Below are 15,646 nucleotides of genomic sequence, written 5' to 3'. Positions count from 1 at the left end.
CGCCAATGTCGTCATTCGTACTCAAAGTGGCAAGGAATTCTCATCGTTAAAGAGTCTATAGAAAATCGATTCTAGGCGAAGGGATCATGGGTAGTTTTCATATCACAGGGTCACCTATCTCAGGTATATCAACCATAACCTACAATTTATAGAATTGAGGTGAATAAAAAGAAAACAACACACTAAAGGAAGAAACATTACTTACAGTGAGTGCCGGTCTATCTTTGCGAAATGTACATGTGGGTTGTCTACAGAACCGGCTCAACTCGAGCTCTGATACCAACTGTAACGACCCGGATTTTCAAGACTCAATAATGCGGAAATATAAATGTTTTCATTTAACAAAATGTCTCAAAAACCCATAGAAAAAAAAACTTTTTAAAAAGTCGTATGGCCATACTTAACATTTAGTTACAAACATGTTTTATAAAGATTAGAGTGAGCCTAGTTTAGGAAAATTACACAACATTTCCAAAAATAAAAAGGCTTCCCAAAAGGTCGGTCCACATGTACATTTGCAAGGAAGACTCCAGCGCTCACTGCTCTGCCTTGCCCTTGTTCTTACCTACAACATGAAACAACTAGGTAAGCGAAAACGCTAAGTAAGATCAACTTCCAAACAAAGCAGATAGAGAAATAGGGATCCGGACCCATCCGGACCCTACACAATCAATTTCAAGAACGCTAAAGCGTCCTGGCAAACTTATGGTCATGCCTGATAACCAATGATAAATTAATTCGTAACTAGATAAAAATCCTGCACTCAGAAAAATCCCAGAACAAGCAGATATATTATATCACAACTATATCTTATCAACAATTATATCCCTGCACTCAGAAAATCCCAGAGCAAGCAGATATATTATATCACAACATAATTCGAGACCAACGCTCGACAATTTCTAACAATTCATGCGTAACGCGCCCTCCAACATAATTGCTAATCTGTAAAAGAGAACCGAATCTCCACACTAAGATCTAGCCAATAAATATTCTCATCAAGGGTAACTATCGTGTTACCTAGGGCATCGCTACTTATTCAAGAGTGTAATCCAATTTACACGGTTTTACGGAGACTTCTATGTTAATCAGTGGTGCTGGTGAGCAGCTGCCCCTAGGGTGTTCAACCTCACTCAATCTTGGCAACCCCTAGTATCTCTAGGCACTCTCACTGAATGGCCAATATTCACGGCTGCTATCCGGGAATAACTTATCAGAGCACTTGCTCGGATTCTAACCGTCCAATGATTAAGTAAGCATGAGGGCCCCTAGGTCCCATTTATCTTGGCGCCCCTAGGTTTAACCAGCTTATCCTCATCTCATGGCCACTCGTCGCGGTAATGAACCGGACATAAATAAAATCAAGCAGTGTGACGGGGATCAACCGTCTAGGATATGACGGACTTCTACCGTTCATATTTTCTAAATCAGCACTCACTAGACTAACGTCTCTAAGCAACTTTCTATGACAGCCTACATATGTGCATGCATCCCTATACTAACATACAAGACAATAATCATTTCATGTTGCAGCCATACAATATAAGTTGACTTATTTGGAGTCCTTAGCGCTCAGCAGGTTTTCACCCTCCAACGTTCAGTCCAGTTACGCTTAGCCAATACTGTAGTTATCCATACAGTATACTCGGATTAATTATGGCACTAATAATTCATTATTATTATTTTGGGCAGTTTGGTCATTTTAATAAAAGTCATTTGTAAGGATTTATAATCCTTATTTGGTTTTAAACCTATTAAGGAAAGTTATACAAAATATTCGAGACTAAGCCCTAAGTCTCGGGGAGACCTATCCTAAGGTCTCGATACCTAGGCTCGGGTATCACAATGGTATTTTTCACAATCCGCTAAAAATCTTATTCTTTCAAGGTATCGCTATTAACCCGCACTTTCGACTAGTCGGTTAAAATATGTAAGATTTTAGCCGGTATTATATCCAGAAAATACAAATAAATTCCTTAATTATTTTTAAAGAAAATAAACTCTTTAAATTTTCCTTTTATTTTTCTTAAGGTTTTAATATCTAAAAACCGTTTTAAGAAAATTGCCTAATTTGTCTTAATTAGGAAAACCGTTATAAATTTCTCATCTTGACTAATTAATTTTCCAAAAGCAATAAATCAATTTTACTTACTAGGAAAATAATTTATTTAATTATTTTCTCAAAATATAGGGTTTTAAACCCTCTTTTAATTTATTAACTACTAATAAATTAAATCTCTTATTTTTAGAAAGAATAAAAACTCTTTAATAAAAATAATTCATTTAAACTCAAAGGGATAATTTTAGTGAAAATATGATTTCAAGACTTACCAATTTATATCTTGAAATAAGCAAAATTTTACTTTTTACCTTATGTTCCAAAATCTCATTTTTACACTAAGTGTGAAAAACCTAATTTTCACATTTTTAACTACATACTTCGTTAGTTCATAACTTGAAATTTACTTACCCAATTGTTTCCAAAATTTCCCAATTCCATTTTTGTTATGCCATTTAGGTCTTTGTAAAATATTAGGTCAAAATGAGCATTTTTTATTGGTGAAATCATTTTCCAACAATGAGGTAAAAATGACCTTATTTTCAAGTCCTTATTTTTTCCAAACTTTGACAGTTAATAACTTTCAAACCGTTTAATATTTTCTTACCAAATTTTACAGTGGACTAATAGGTTATGCCAGAAATATGTCCACAAAATTTTAGAAAAAACTGGGTTCATTTGCCCTATACAGTGGCTGTCCAAACTTGGTTCCGAAAATAAGAATACGAAAAAACAGTTTTTTACCTAATCTTTGAAATAGCATAACTTACTCATTTCTAAACATTTTTTAGTGTTTCAAAAGCTCAATTTTATGTACTCAATCTCAACAACATCACAGTACAATTAAATTTTACAAAAACAATATACAGTGGCTGCTTGACCCCTTGGAAGTCACAGCTCAAAACATGTTTTGTTTTAGGGTATCCTACAAAACCCTTGGGGGTTTTGGTTCCCATTTTCAAAAATCAATACACATGCATCATAAAAATTATTAAACAACTACCATAACCTTATTACATCATCAACAAGAAAATCTAAGCATTAGATATACAAAATAATGCTTAAAACTAAAAACCCTACAACAAAATCATCAAAAGTAAACTTTTTACCTCTTTGGTGTTCTTGCTTAAGGTTTGGACCTTCCTATAAGCTTTGACTCCTTCAAAACCTTTCAAAAACCCTAACCAACTTCCTCCAACAACATAGGTAATTAGCTATTTGAAACTCTATGATTAAAACTTGACAAAAGTCTAGATTAATGAAACTTTACCTTAGGGAAAACCCTTCCTAGACCAAGACTTAGCTTCCAAGTTTCTTTGGTGTTCTTGGGGTTCAAAATGGAGAGAACACTTGAGAGAGTCTTCAAAAATCAGATGAGAGTGAATGAGGGAGGGAGAGTGGTCGGATTTGGGGGTTAGAATGGCTCACACTACTCTTCAAAATATCACAAAACACTTGAGTGCTTTTCTACCCACTTGCCCACTTGACTTCTTAATTAAATGGGATTTGAATTTTATAAAATTGGGTTCACACCACTCTAAAATAGCACATGGCCAGCCACCCTTTTCCATATATGTGACCATTAATTTTTTTTTAATTTTTTTTAATTTTTTATAAAGGTTAATAAAGGTTTATAAGAAGAAAAGTCCAAATTGACTTTTGACACCTTTTTTCACTCTTATTAAGTTTTAATCACCAAACTTAACATTAATTAATTAAATTAAATGTCTCTCACATTTAATTTAATTAATCACATAATAAAATTTAACCTAAGGTCCATTCATGGAATAAAATTCCCCATTTCGGCAAAATTAGGCATTTAACACAGAATGCCCTAAAATTTCCATTTTCTTTTAGGTTTATTATTTTTGACCAAACCTTAACTTTTATGAATGTATTTTATGCCCAAAATATAATTGCCATGATTTTTCGTTTTATTTTCCGAGATTTTTACCCGATCAGGGTTTTTGTGTCGGTCCAGGACCGAAAGTCTTATCTTGACTTTTAAAATCACAAAATTCATATTTTGGCTAGCAATAACTCATGGAATACTTACAAACAAAATATAATATTATTTAAAATAATATTCTTAACCCGGGGGAAAAATACCAACCCGAGTCGTTTAAAGGTACCCGAAAACGTAGGACGTTACAGTTCCCTCCCCACTGGAAAGGGTGGAGTGAAGTACGCCATAGTCGCGGTAGACTACTTCACCAAATGGGCTGAAGCTGAACCTATGAACATGGTCACATCTAAAAAAGCACTGGATTTTGTCATCTGGAATATAGTGTGTCGTTTTGGGCTTCCACGGAAAATTGTGTCCGACAACGGAAAGCAGTTTGACAGTGAACACTTCACGAACTTCTGTGCTTCGCATGGAATTATCAAAAGCTTTTCCGCAGTCGCCAGACCACAGGCTAATGGACAAGTGGAAGCTGTAAACAAAATATTAAAGACCACGTTGAAGAAAAACTCCAAGCCTGCAAGGCTCACTGGCCGGAAGAACTTCCGCGAGTACTTTGGGCTTATCGCACAACAGAGAGAACTTCGACGGGGCACACGCCTTATTCCATGACCTTCGGTTGCGAGGCCGTCATCCCAGTAGAAGCTATGATCCCCTCTCACAGGCAAGACACCTACGATCCTACCCGGAACCATGCCCTCCTCCAGGAGTCCTTAGACATGATCGAAGAGCTCCGGGAGCAGTCGCAGGTCCAACTAAAAATGTACCAAGGCAAGATAGCCCGACACTTTAACACGAGAGTCCAGAGCCGTGCATTCGAAGTTGGGGACCTTGTCCTACGGAGAGTATTTCCTGCTACGCAGGATCCGGGAGTAGGAGTCCTCGGACCCAACTGGGAAGGCCCCTACGAAGTCCAAGAAAAAGTGGGCCATGGGACGTATCACTTAAAGAGACTCGACGGATCTAAAGTCCCGCGCGCCTGGAACGCGGAGCACCTCCGCCGTTACTACCAGTAGGCCCCGGACCATCCAGTCGGAAGTCCTTGGTGAAAATAACAAAAGTGAAAAATGTGGAAATAATCCTCCCTGTTGTAAAACTAACGCCTAGCAGGCTATTTTAATGAAACACGGAGGGATTCACTCCGCTTTTACTGCACTTTTTATCCCTATGTTCAAAGCTGCGTTTTAACAAGTGACCACGCGGTCCGGAGACGTCCGGACCCCACGCTCACTTGGGGGGTATACATGGCTAAGGCTTAGCCATACGCCCCTTGAACAAAACGTACACAGAATACCACTTATGTGTTAGCATTGTGTTTGAAGTTTTTAAATTGTTTTGCTCTAATTGTTAAGCTTAGGTTTATTTGTTGCCATGAACATGCTTGCATTACGTGTCATATGTGGATTATGTGCTTAAGTGAAAATTGCCACAGAAATGCCTGCCATTATGTATCATGAGAATTATCTCTTGTGTAGCCCAGCGATGGACGGGACTGGGGGTTGAGGCACGTTCATAGAGCTACGCCAAAACACCCCCAACTCCTTGACAAGTCCTTTGCAGAATTCTCCGCGAGCTCTGTAGAGCTTTGCTTCGCAAGCTCCAGCTCCGGGTCCCGCAAGGCGAAAGATGGCAAGATCCGCGAGCGCTGAAAAGCTTTGCTTCGCAAGCTCCAGCTCCGGGTCCCGCAAGACGAAAGATGGCAAGATCCGCGAGCGCTGTAAAGCTTTGCTTCGCATGCTCCAGCTCCGGATCCCGCAAGGCGAAAGATGGCAAGATCCGCGAGCGCTGAAGAGCTTTGCTTCGCAGGCTCCAGCTCCGGGTCCCGCAAGACGAAAAATGGCAAGATCCGCGAGCGCTGTAAAGCTTTGCTTCGCATGCTCCAGCTCCGGATCCCGCAAGGCAAAAGATGGCAAGATCCGCGAGCGCTCTAAAGCTTTGCTTCGCGTGGATCTAGCCTCGCAGGGCTCCATGCCAGGTCCCTGAAGCCAGCCACCATGAGGTTCGCAACAACAGTTAGTTTTGCTTCGCAAAGATCTAACCTTAAGTCTAGCGACGCTCACCAAAAGAACTCCCGTTCCAAACAATAGAACGACTCACCTTAGCAATCCCAGCGAACAGTATAACTACAAGTCCCGGGATTGGCTATTTGCCTCAGGAAAGATAAAGTACGGTGAAAGGAGCCTGGCCGTTGGAACCAGAAAACCTTCGTAACCTAGAAACTACGTGGGGAAAGACATCATCCGTTAAAGCTTCAAGTGGGAAGTGCATAAGTTTTGGCCGTTGGAACCAAAACCCCATACGCCCCTACAACAGTTTCTACCGTATAAATGTCTACCCTAAGCGCAAAGATAAATAAAGAACTCGGCAGAAAAAGAAAGGAGAATGCTATGATTATGGCAAAATTGTCCGCAATGAAAAACAATTAAAGATAAAACCCCTTCAAGCATTGGGGGTAACTACAGCGTCCACGACCGCAGCTTCGGGGGCATCGGTTTCAGCTGAGGCTGGCGGAGTCGGCTCATTGGAAGGAGGGATTTGGTCATGAGAAGGTTCAGAGGTCCCCGCCTCTCCGGGATCTCCCGCCTCAGGAGCTTCAGCACGTTCGTCAATGTTATAAGTTTGGACGTACGCCTCTGGGCCCTGATCCCACACGAGTAGCTTCTCCCTCATGGCTTCGGCATCATCTCCCAGATAGCCTAACACCTCCAGGTTCACTTTCCAGAGTTGATGCATGAGGACCACATGCGATATATTAATAGTCCTGTTCAGTATCACCTCAGCATCCTCCTTCTCCTTCAACCGCTCCGCCTCGGAGGTTGCCAGCTGTGCTTCCGCGGCAGTTAGTTGGGCCCTCAATTTTTCCATTTCGGCCTTGGAGGCATCCCGCTCCCCCTTAAGAGAATCAATCGCCTTGCGCTGCTCCCTATTTTGGTTCAGCACGGATTGCTTCTCGGTCACATGCCCCCTGGCAGTGAATTGCAAAGCCCCGATCTCTTTATCCTTCTCGGCGAGCCCCAACTGAAGCATAGACACGAGATCCCTGCTCCTCTTATGGAGTTGCTCCTCGTCGTGCAGCTTACTCTGAAGAGTGGAATATTCCTCTTGCCGCTTAAGGAGGAGATCGTTCTTTGATTGCAAGCGGGCTTCCAGGGTATCTTTCTCCACCTTGGCTTGGGACAGCTTTTCCCGGAGCTTGGAGTTTTTGGTCTTAATCCCATCCGACCGCTGTCTAAACTCATTCTCTGCCTTGGCCCGGTACTCTTGATATTTGGCAAGATATTTCTTCTCCGCCTCTTCTTCAGCCGTGCGCCGGGCCTGATCAATCTTCTCCGAAGCCCCCAAGGCCTGTTGGGTCAGTTTCTGTTTCTCCGCTTCCAAGGCCTGGCGAGCCAGTTGGCTCTCCTCCAGCTGAACCAGAGCTGCACCAACCTCCCGGAACGAGCGTTCCGCGATCATAGAGGCCTGCAAGGAAAGACAACAGAATGAGCTAAAGCAGGACCAAAAGACAGGTGGTCCCAAAAAAAAAATAATAATAACAACTGACGGCTTACCCCGGACAGTTGCTGCTTCACAGCGTGTGTCAGCAACAGCGGATCCTTGCTGCTGCTGATGGCCCATTTCTCAGAATTGAGCTCGCATAAGCTCAGGGCCATGTCCTCCATCATCTCAGCTCCGAACGGCGCCAATGCACGTCCGAGCCTAGGCACCAGCCTCTTCTCCAAGGCTGGACCATCCAGAACCGCTCCGGCCGGGTGAGGAGATCTCACCCCCTCGGCCAGCTCAGCCCTCTTCACGGCAGACAAGTTATCTGCCCTTCCCTGAGTAACGGCCTTCTCCGCCTCTAGCCGCCTCTTCAAAAAACTATCGGCCCGTCTTACACCCTCCAGGAGGGCAGCGGGAAAACTGGTCGGCTTCCGCGGAAAGTGGAACTTCAGGCCAGGCAGGGGAAGATTGGTTGTCTGAGAAGACGGAGACCCCGGAAGGGTGGACCCCCTTTGGGCTGGAGGAGGAGGCAGCCGGGGTATTAAGGCCCCGGTCTGTTGTTTTTGCTGCTGCGGTAGCAGAAGTAATTGCCCTTGTTGCTGCTGCTGGTTTGGATGTTGCTGTTGCTGCTGCTGCGGCGTTGGTGATTGTCTCTCTTGTTCCTGTTGCTGCTGTTGTTGTAGTTGTGATTGCTGTCGTTGCTGTTGTTGTTGCCTTCGACCGGGAGAAGAGTGTCTAAGGCGTTTGTTCTTAGCACCCTCAGCATCTTCTCCGGGACGCTTGCTCACCCCAGTTGTCCTCACGGGGAACACAAGCCCTTCCCCGTCGCTACTGCTACTCGAGACCATCATAGTCTCGGAAGGCCCTTCAGCAGGGGACTTCTCTACCCTCGGAGACGCTTGCGCCTCGCCACTTGTCTTCTTGGGGGAGGCAGCCTTACCTCCCCTACCAGCTTGGTCTTCCGTCCTTTCCCCGTGGGCGGGTCTTGGCTGGTGGCAGCCTTCTTAATAAGCAAAGTAACCTTCCCCAACATCTTGGCTTCGGGATACTCTGCAAGAAACGTACAAAGCAAGGTTAACGAACCAACAAGAAATGAGAAAGAAGATAAGCGGAAGACAAGACAATCAGCAACATAAAAGTATAAGCAAGCCCGCCAGCAGGGAACAAGAAACAAGAAAAAGAAAAGTTTGAAAGGGACGACCATGCACGAGAAACGTGGATGGCCTTCCCCGAGCAAAACAAAACATCGCTTCCTGCTCCAGGAAGCTCCCGTACTCCTTGAAGTCCGGGAAGAACATGCTGAGAGAAGAAGGGTCAACCATGATGACACCTTCTGGCAGACTACCATCACTCAGACACCAGAGGAGCTCATCTACCCTATCACGGTACCTGTCGAAAGGTATCCTACGCGGATCTAGCCTAAGGAAACGAGGATCAAACCCCATCTGAGAGGTTTGGGTAACTTCAGACAGGCTGGGGGTGTGGATCAATCGAAAACTAGTCTTACCTCTCCCGGAGGAACTAGCCCCCGGAGCCCCTTCATTAGGGTAAGCCGCGGCGTGGCGAGCCTCGATCTCCTCTCCCTCCGGCTGGGGGTCGGGGAACCTCTCCGCCCAACTAGGAGATAGAGTATTTTCGTCCCGAGCGGCTTGGGTGATCACCTTAGACAGCTCCAGGGCAATCTGCTCCCGGATGTCAGCCGACACCTGAGTCTGCCCCTACCACTTACTGGCTCGATATTTTGGAAGGAGGCGAGTAACCCATACTCCCTCAACGATTCGGAGGTCACAAGTCCCTCCACTCTCAACTCTTCCTCAGAAAGCCCTTCGTAGAACTTGGACCTCCTTATCATCTCCGCGCAGCGAGGTGTCCGCGGAACGACTTCTGCAAAAATCAAATACAAGCGTTAGAGATCCTCCCAAAAGGCAAATCAAACACAAAGAAACAAAGTTGAAAAGGAAAAGAGGAAACACTTACCAGGGATTTTGAAGTCCAAAGATAGAGCTGGCACCCTCTTCAGCGGGAAGCCAGTCGTCAGGAACCAGTATTCCCGGAGGTCTGGAACCCTCGCGGTATGACAAGTGGGGCACATCACATCCGGGTGCCTTTCTAGCCTGTAAAACCCCACCTTGTCTGAGTGACCCCTCATAGGCTGAGACTTCAACCCATAAAAGTACAGCACCTCCTCCGGGGTAGGAGCTTCCAGTCTCCGGGACTTGCAAAAGATGAACCACCCCGCTAAGAGCTTGTAGCTGGGAGGAATTAACTGGAAGGGGGCAATCCCCGCCTTCACATAGAAATTGGCGAAGTAACTCCTTAGGGGCAAGTGCGCTCCGCACACTATGTGTGCCCAGCTCCAGGCACCAAAGCCCTCGTGGCTCTGGCTAGCTGACTCGCCCAGTACCGACAGACGGTGCCACATCAGACCTGGGATGTTCTTCAGGCCTGCCTCAGAGGAATACAGCTCCAGCATGCCATAATTCCTGAAAAGGTTCGGTTTTTGGTCCATCTCCCAGATGGAACTATTGGAGGTTGGTGGGCTAGCCGCGACCGCTTTCGCCTTTCCTTTCCCCTTTCCACCAGCGATAGGAGAGCCCTTCTCTTGGGCAGATTCAGCCTCCCCCGCAGCAAGGAGTTGTTCCTTCGAGATGTTCGTCACTGGACAAAAGAAAAGAAAGAAGAAAACACTCTAAGCAGTCAGCACCCTTGTCATACCCTAGTGGTATCAAAGGCGTCGGGGAGACCCTCCCCGAAAACTGCTTGGAGAGGCTCCCACCGAGCTTGCCGAGGGATTGGCACCTTGCCACCCGAAGGACAGCAAGGAACCAGACTCAGACCCCGAGCCTAAGCCCACCAAAAGAAGTGTTTTTCCAGAGAAAGACACCCTAAAGGCGTTCATGCTTATGCCCTAAAACAGCAAAACAAGGGACGACTTTCCAAACGCAAATCGCCAAAACACGCAGAAAAGGCTACTTATCGACTCACAATCAATCACATGCCTACCAAAGCCCTATTCACACATGCACATAAGCAATAATGGCAGAAACCTCTACTCTAACAACTACCAACAACCTAAGGTTTGGGAGGAAAGAGCAAAGAGCAAAGTAGAAATACTTACTGATATTCGGGTAGGTGGAGGTTGAAGGAGTAACTGGATCACTGCACAGCACGATCGCGAGAAGTAAAAGCTGCAAAGATGAACGGCGATTCAAACCAGGAACTTCGGGGAATAAACCCACTGCCAAATCAAAAAGATAAGTTTCCAGATACTTACCAAAAGAAATGGCAAGTTCGGAGGAACGTAAGCTGGGAAGCCTGAGAGTTCGAAGGTTTGGAAATCTGAAAATCCTAAAGATGGAGAATCTGAAAGCGTAAAGAGGAAGAAAGGTCCTTTCCCTCGTTTTTATAGCAGGGAAGAAGCCGTTTCGAATTCCTCGAGTGGACGGTCCCGATCTTCCCATTCCATGTGCGTCGGATCCAACGGCTGGAGAGGAAGCGACGATCCTATTTATGACTCCTCGGATGGGAATAAAGTATTTATTTCCCATCATTACACCACCTCGGGCCCTGAGTACCATTAAAAACCGTCAAATAGTCAGATGACTGACGCACGCATCCTCAACCAGTCGCCTCACGCACACGTCTTGGTCGCAGAACCATTCCCAGAATGACACGTGATCCTTGCCGCACTTGAGTACTTGATCTCAAACAGAAGAAATTCCTTTTTCTCTTTCATACTAATACTCAGGCGGGAAAAAGGAACCCTTCCGGGAACACAGAAGGTGCCCCCTCGCCTAGTCTAAGAAACCGATTGTACAAGCTCCCGGATCTCTCAAAGCTCCGCGACCTTGGGGGGTAAATGTTATCCAGATTTCCGGATAGCGTTTAGATTGAAGACCTCGGGGAAGCAGAATTATCGATCTCTTTCACGGAGGATGACCAGAGCTCGCGGATAGACAGAAAGGCTTCGCCTCTCCTGTCTAGTATCCGGATTACTCTTCCAAACAAGCACAACACGGAAGCTCGTCAACTCTCCCGGACTCCCGAAGGATACCCCTCGGGGAGGCCCCTTCCAGGAGAGGCTCTTCGAGTGGTCTCCGCGGAAACAGTTCCGTGCCCCGCACAGAACAAAACCGAACGGTCGAGTCCGGGAGAAGGCATATTTGGAATGATATCCGTCTGACACAGGATCCCGCCTGACACGCCCGTCAGGTCAAAGCCGCACACATCCCAGCACGCCTAAGGGTACCTTTTCGCCTACTGTTCCGCTGACAACTTGGAAAAGACGGCTGACTTTGTGTGTTCCCCATACTTTCACGTAAATATACCCACATAGAGTCTGGTAGCCATGCTACTACAGTAATTGTATCCCCTATTTATGGCTGGTGTAATTAAGACTCATGTACGTAGAGAAAAACCCTAATCCGAAACCCTAGCTATAAAGACTCCTTCCTTTTACAAGAAGGGAGAGAGAGATCAGATAGCAAAAACTCTACCAAAATCTCTCTAGCTTCATCTTCTTCAAGAGAACCCGAGAGAAACATTGTGAGTGTGTGAAGTTCTTATGCACCAGCCATCTTACTGTAATCTTTTCCAAGTATAATAACATCGACTCGTGGACTAGGGCTTGTTAACGCCTGAACCACGTAAAAACACTGTTTGTTTAGTTACATTTCAGTATTTCTACAGTTCTTATCTTTTTATTATTCTGTTAGTTATTCGTTTCCGAAAAACTCGGTAAACATTTTCCAAAATGAATTAATCAATTTTACTTACTAGAAAAATAATTCATTTAATTATTTTCTCAAAATATAGGGTTTTAAACCCTCTTTTAATTTATTAACTATTAATAAATTAAATCTCTTATTTTTAGAAAGAATAAAAACTCTTTAATAAAAATAATTCATTTAAACTCAAAGGGGTAATTTTAGTGAAAATATGATTTCAAGACTTACCAATTTATATATTGAAATAAGCAAAATTTTACTTTTTACCTTATGTTCCAAAATCTCATTTTTACACTAAGTGTGAAAAGCTTATTTTTCACATTTTTAACTACATACTTCGTTAGTTCATAACTTGAAATTTACTTACCCAATTGTTACAAAAATTTCCCAATTCCATTTTTGTTATGCCATTTAGGTCTTTGTAAAATCTTAGGTCAAAATGAACATTTTTGATTGGTGAAATGATTTTCCAACAATGAGGTAAAAATGACCTTATTTTCAAGTCCTTATTTTTTCCAAATTTTGACAGTTAATAACTTTCAAACCGTTCAATATTTTCTTACCAAATTTTACAGTGGAATAATAGGTTATGCCAGAAATATGTCCACAAAAATTTAGAAAAAACTGGGTTCATTTGCCCTATACAGTGGCTGTCCAAACTTGGTTCCGAAAATAAGAATATGAAAAAACAGTTTTTTACCTAAACTTTGAAATAGCATAACTTACTCATTTCTAAAAAAACTTTAGTGTTTCAAAAGCTCAATTTTATGTACTCAATCTCAACAACATCACAGTACAATTTAATTTTACAAAACCAATATACAGTGGCTGCTTGACCCCTTGGAAGTCACAGCTCAAAACATGTTTTGTTTTAGGGTATCCTACAAAACCCTTGGGGGTTTTGGTTCCCATTTTCAAAAATCAATACACATGCATCATAAAAATTATTAAATAACTACCATAACCTTATTACATCACCAACAAGAAACTTTAAGCATTAAATATACAAAATAATGCTTAAAACTAAAAACCCTACAACAAAATCATCAAAAGTAAACTTTTTACCTTTTTGGTGTTCTTGCTTAAGGTTTGGACCTTCCTATTAGCTTTGACTCCTTCAAAACCTTTCAAAAACCCTAACCAACTTCCCCCAACAACATAGTTAATTAGCTATTTGAAACTCTATGCTTAAAACTTTACAAAAGTCTAGATTAATGAAACTTTACCTTAGGGAAAACCCTTCCTAGACCAAGACTTAGCTTCCATGTTCCTTGGTGTTCTTGGGGTTGAAAATGGAGAGAACACTTTGAGAGGTCTTCAAAAATCAGATGAGTGAATGAGAGAGAGTGGTGTGGTCGGTTGGGGAGGGTTGGAAGAGTTTATCACACTCTAAAATTCCTAAAAAAACACTCAAGTGCTTTACTCCCACTTGCCCACTTGACATTATCCCAAACCTTTAAATAAATGGGATTTAAACTCAATTAGTTAATAAATGGGATTTCAAAAAATCACATGGACGGCCACCCATTGTTATATATGTGATCATTTCATTTTTTTTTATAAAGGTTAATAAATGTTTCATAAGAAGAAAAGTCCAAATTGGCTTTTGACATCTTTTTCACTCTTATTAAGTTTTAATCACCAAACTTAACATTAATTAATTAAATTAAATGTCTCTCACATTTAATTTAATTAATCACATAATAAAATTTAACCTAAGGTCTATTCATAGAATAAAATTCCCCATTTCGGCAAAATTAGGCATTTAACATAAAATGCCTTAAAATTTCCATTTTCTTTTAGATTTATTATTTTTGAACAAACTTTAACTTTTATGAATGTATTTTATGCCCAAAATATAATTGCCATGATTTTTCATTTTATTTTCTGAGATTTTTACCCGATCAGGGTTTTTGTGTCGGTCTAGGACCGAAAGTCTTATATTGACTTTTAAAATCACAAAATTCGTATTTTGGCTAGCAATAACTCATGGAATACTTCCAGACAAAATATAATATTATTTAAAATAATATTCTTAACCCGGGGGGAAAATCCCGACCCGAGTCGTTTAAAGGTACCCGAAAACGCAGGACGTTACACAATATGTAACTAGATAGTGTTTATTTTGTATGTTGATTTCCCATTTTGTGCAATAAAGTTTATGGATTTTCTTCTTCAAATATTTTCTTTCATCTTAAATATCTTGTATTTTAGATTGTTAGAACATATTTACACTTTGTTCTTCATTAGTGCAAAAACATAATATTCTTTGTGTAAGATGTGTCATTAAATTGTACACATCCAATGCTTAGAACAAAAATATTATGTTTTGCCTTATAAATAATATTCATTGATTTATTTGTTATTTCATTAGATTGATTTACACTAACTGCTTTGAAATTATAATTTTAAAAGTGAAGATAAATCCAATATTTTTATAAAAACTTGTGCTTAAATAGAATATCTAATTTGAATAAGTGATGGTTTGATTAATTTCTACTATTACTAAAACTTGGAAATCAATTTACCTATAAATATTATTGAACTTATATTTTGTGGATTCTATTATCTTAATAATCTTTCTTTTACCATCTTGTTTACAATTATTAATTTAGTAATATATATTGTCTTTAATATCTTTATTTTATGTTCATGACATTAAATCTCATCAATCTTTGGAGCTAGGTTAGAATTTACTAATTTTGGTTTAAAATAGTTTTCTTTTTTATTTTAGACAACTTCTTTGGGTTCGATCTCATGCTTACACGAACACTATATTCCATATACGATTCGTGCGCTTGCGAGTATAAATTTTTAAGACATACTCGTTTTGGGTGCATCATTTACACTGACCACATAGCCGCAAGTACTTCTTCTCCCAGAAGGAATTGAACATGAGGCAGCGTCGGTGGTTAGGATCATTAAAAAATTATGATTGTGATATTCTATTCCATCATGGAACGACCAATGTGGTGGCAGATACTCTGGGTCGGCAGCCGATGGGATACGTGATGACGGTGTGGGAAATACCCTTGGAACTATAAGGTGACTGCACTACGTTGGATCTCGAGGTAGTTGTTGGAAAATTAGAAAATCTTTCGGTGCAACCCACCATTATGGAAGCCATACAAGGAGGACAACTTTTGGAACATTGGTATGAGCAGATCAAACACAAGGTGAGGAAGGATATGCGATCGGGATTCCACATATCGGAAGATAGGGTGTTAGAATTTGAAGGTAGAATTTGTGTTTCCGGTGAGGCAAAGATTAAGAATCAAATCTTCTATGAGGCACACAATGCCCCTTATGCAATGCACCATGGCGCTACAAAAATGTACCAAGACTTAAGGAAGTTTTTTTTGGTGGCCGAAGATGAAAAAGGAAGTAGCAGAATACGAGGCTCATTGCCTCACT

The 15,646-nt window shown here is 42.0% G+C and overlaps 1 long non-coding RNA gene across 2 annotated transcripts; it reads right to left on the bottom strand.

The window, feature by feature from the left end:
- Positions 1 to 282: 282 nt before the first annotated feature.
- On the bottom strand, positions 283 to 3,829 carry LOC133819605 (uncharacterized). Of its 2 annotated transcripts, none has more exons than XR_009886401.1 (3): positions 3,330 to 3,823; positions 3,169 to 3,247; positions 283 to 565 (listed from the first exon to the last, which is right to left on the bottom strand). It is a non-coding gene; the product is annotated as an uncharacterized LOC133819605 (long non-coding RNA). The 2 variants fall into 2 exon arrangements; XR_009886402.1 differs by lacking the exon at positions 283 to 565 and adding an exon at positions 1,552 to 1,622 and having other exon boundaries at positions 3,330 to 3,829.
- Positions 3,830 to 15,646: the final 11,817 nt, after the last annotated feature.

Source organism: Humulus lupulus, chromosome 1 (assembly GCF_963169125.1).
Source record: "Humulus lupulus chromosome 1, drHumLupu1.1, whole genome shotgun sequence".
NCBI classification, from domain to species: domain Eukaryota; kingdom Viridiplantae; phylum Streptophyta; class Magnoliopsida; order Rosales; family Cannabaceae; genus Humulus; species Humulus lupulus.
Note: the sequence above shows the minus strand (reverse complement) of the source record. Positions and strands in the feature narration are given on the sequence as shown.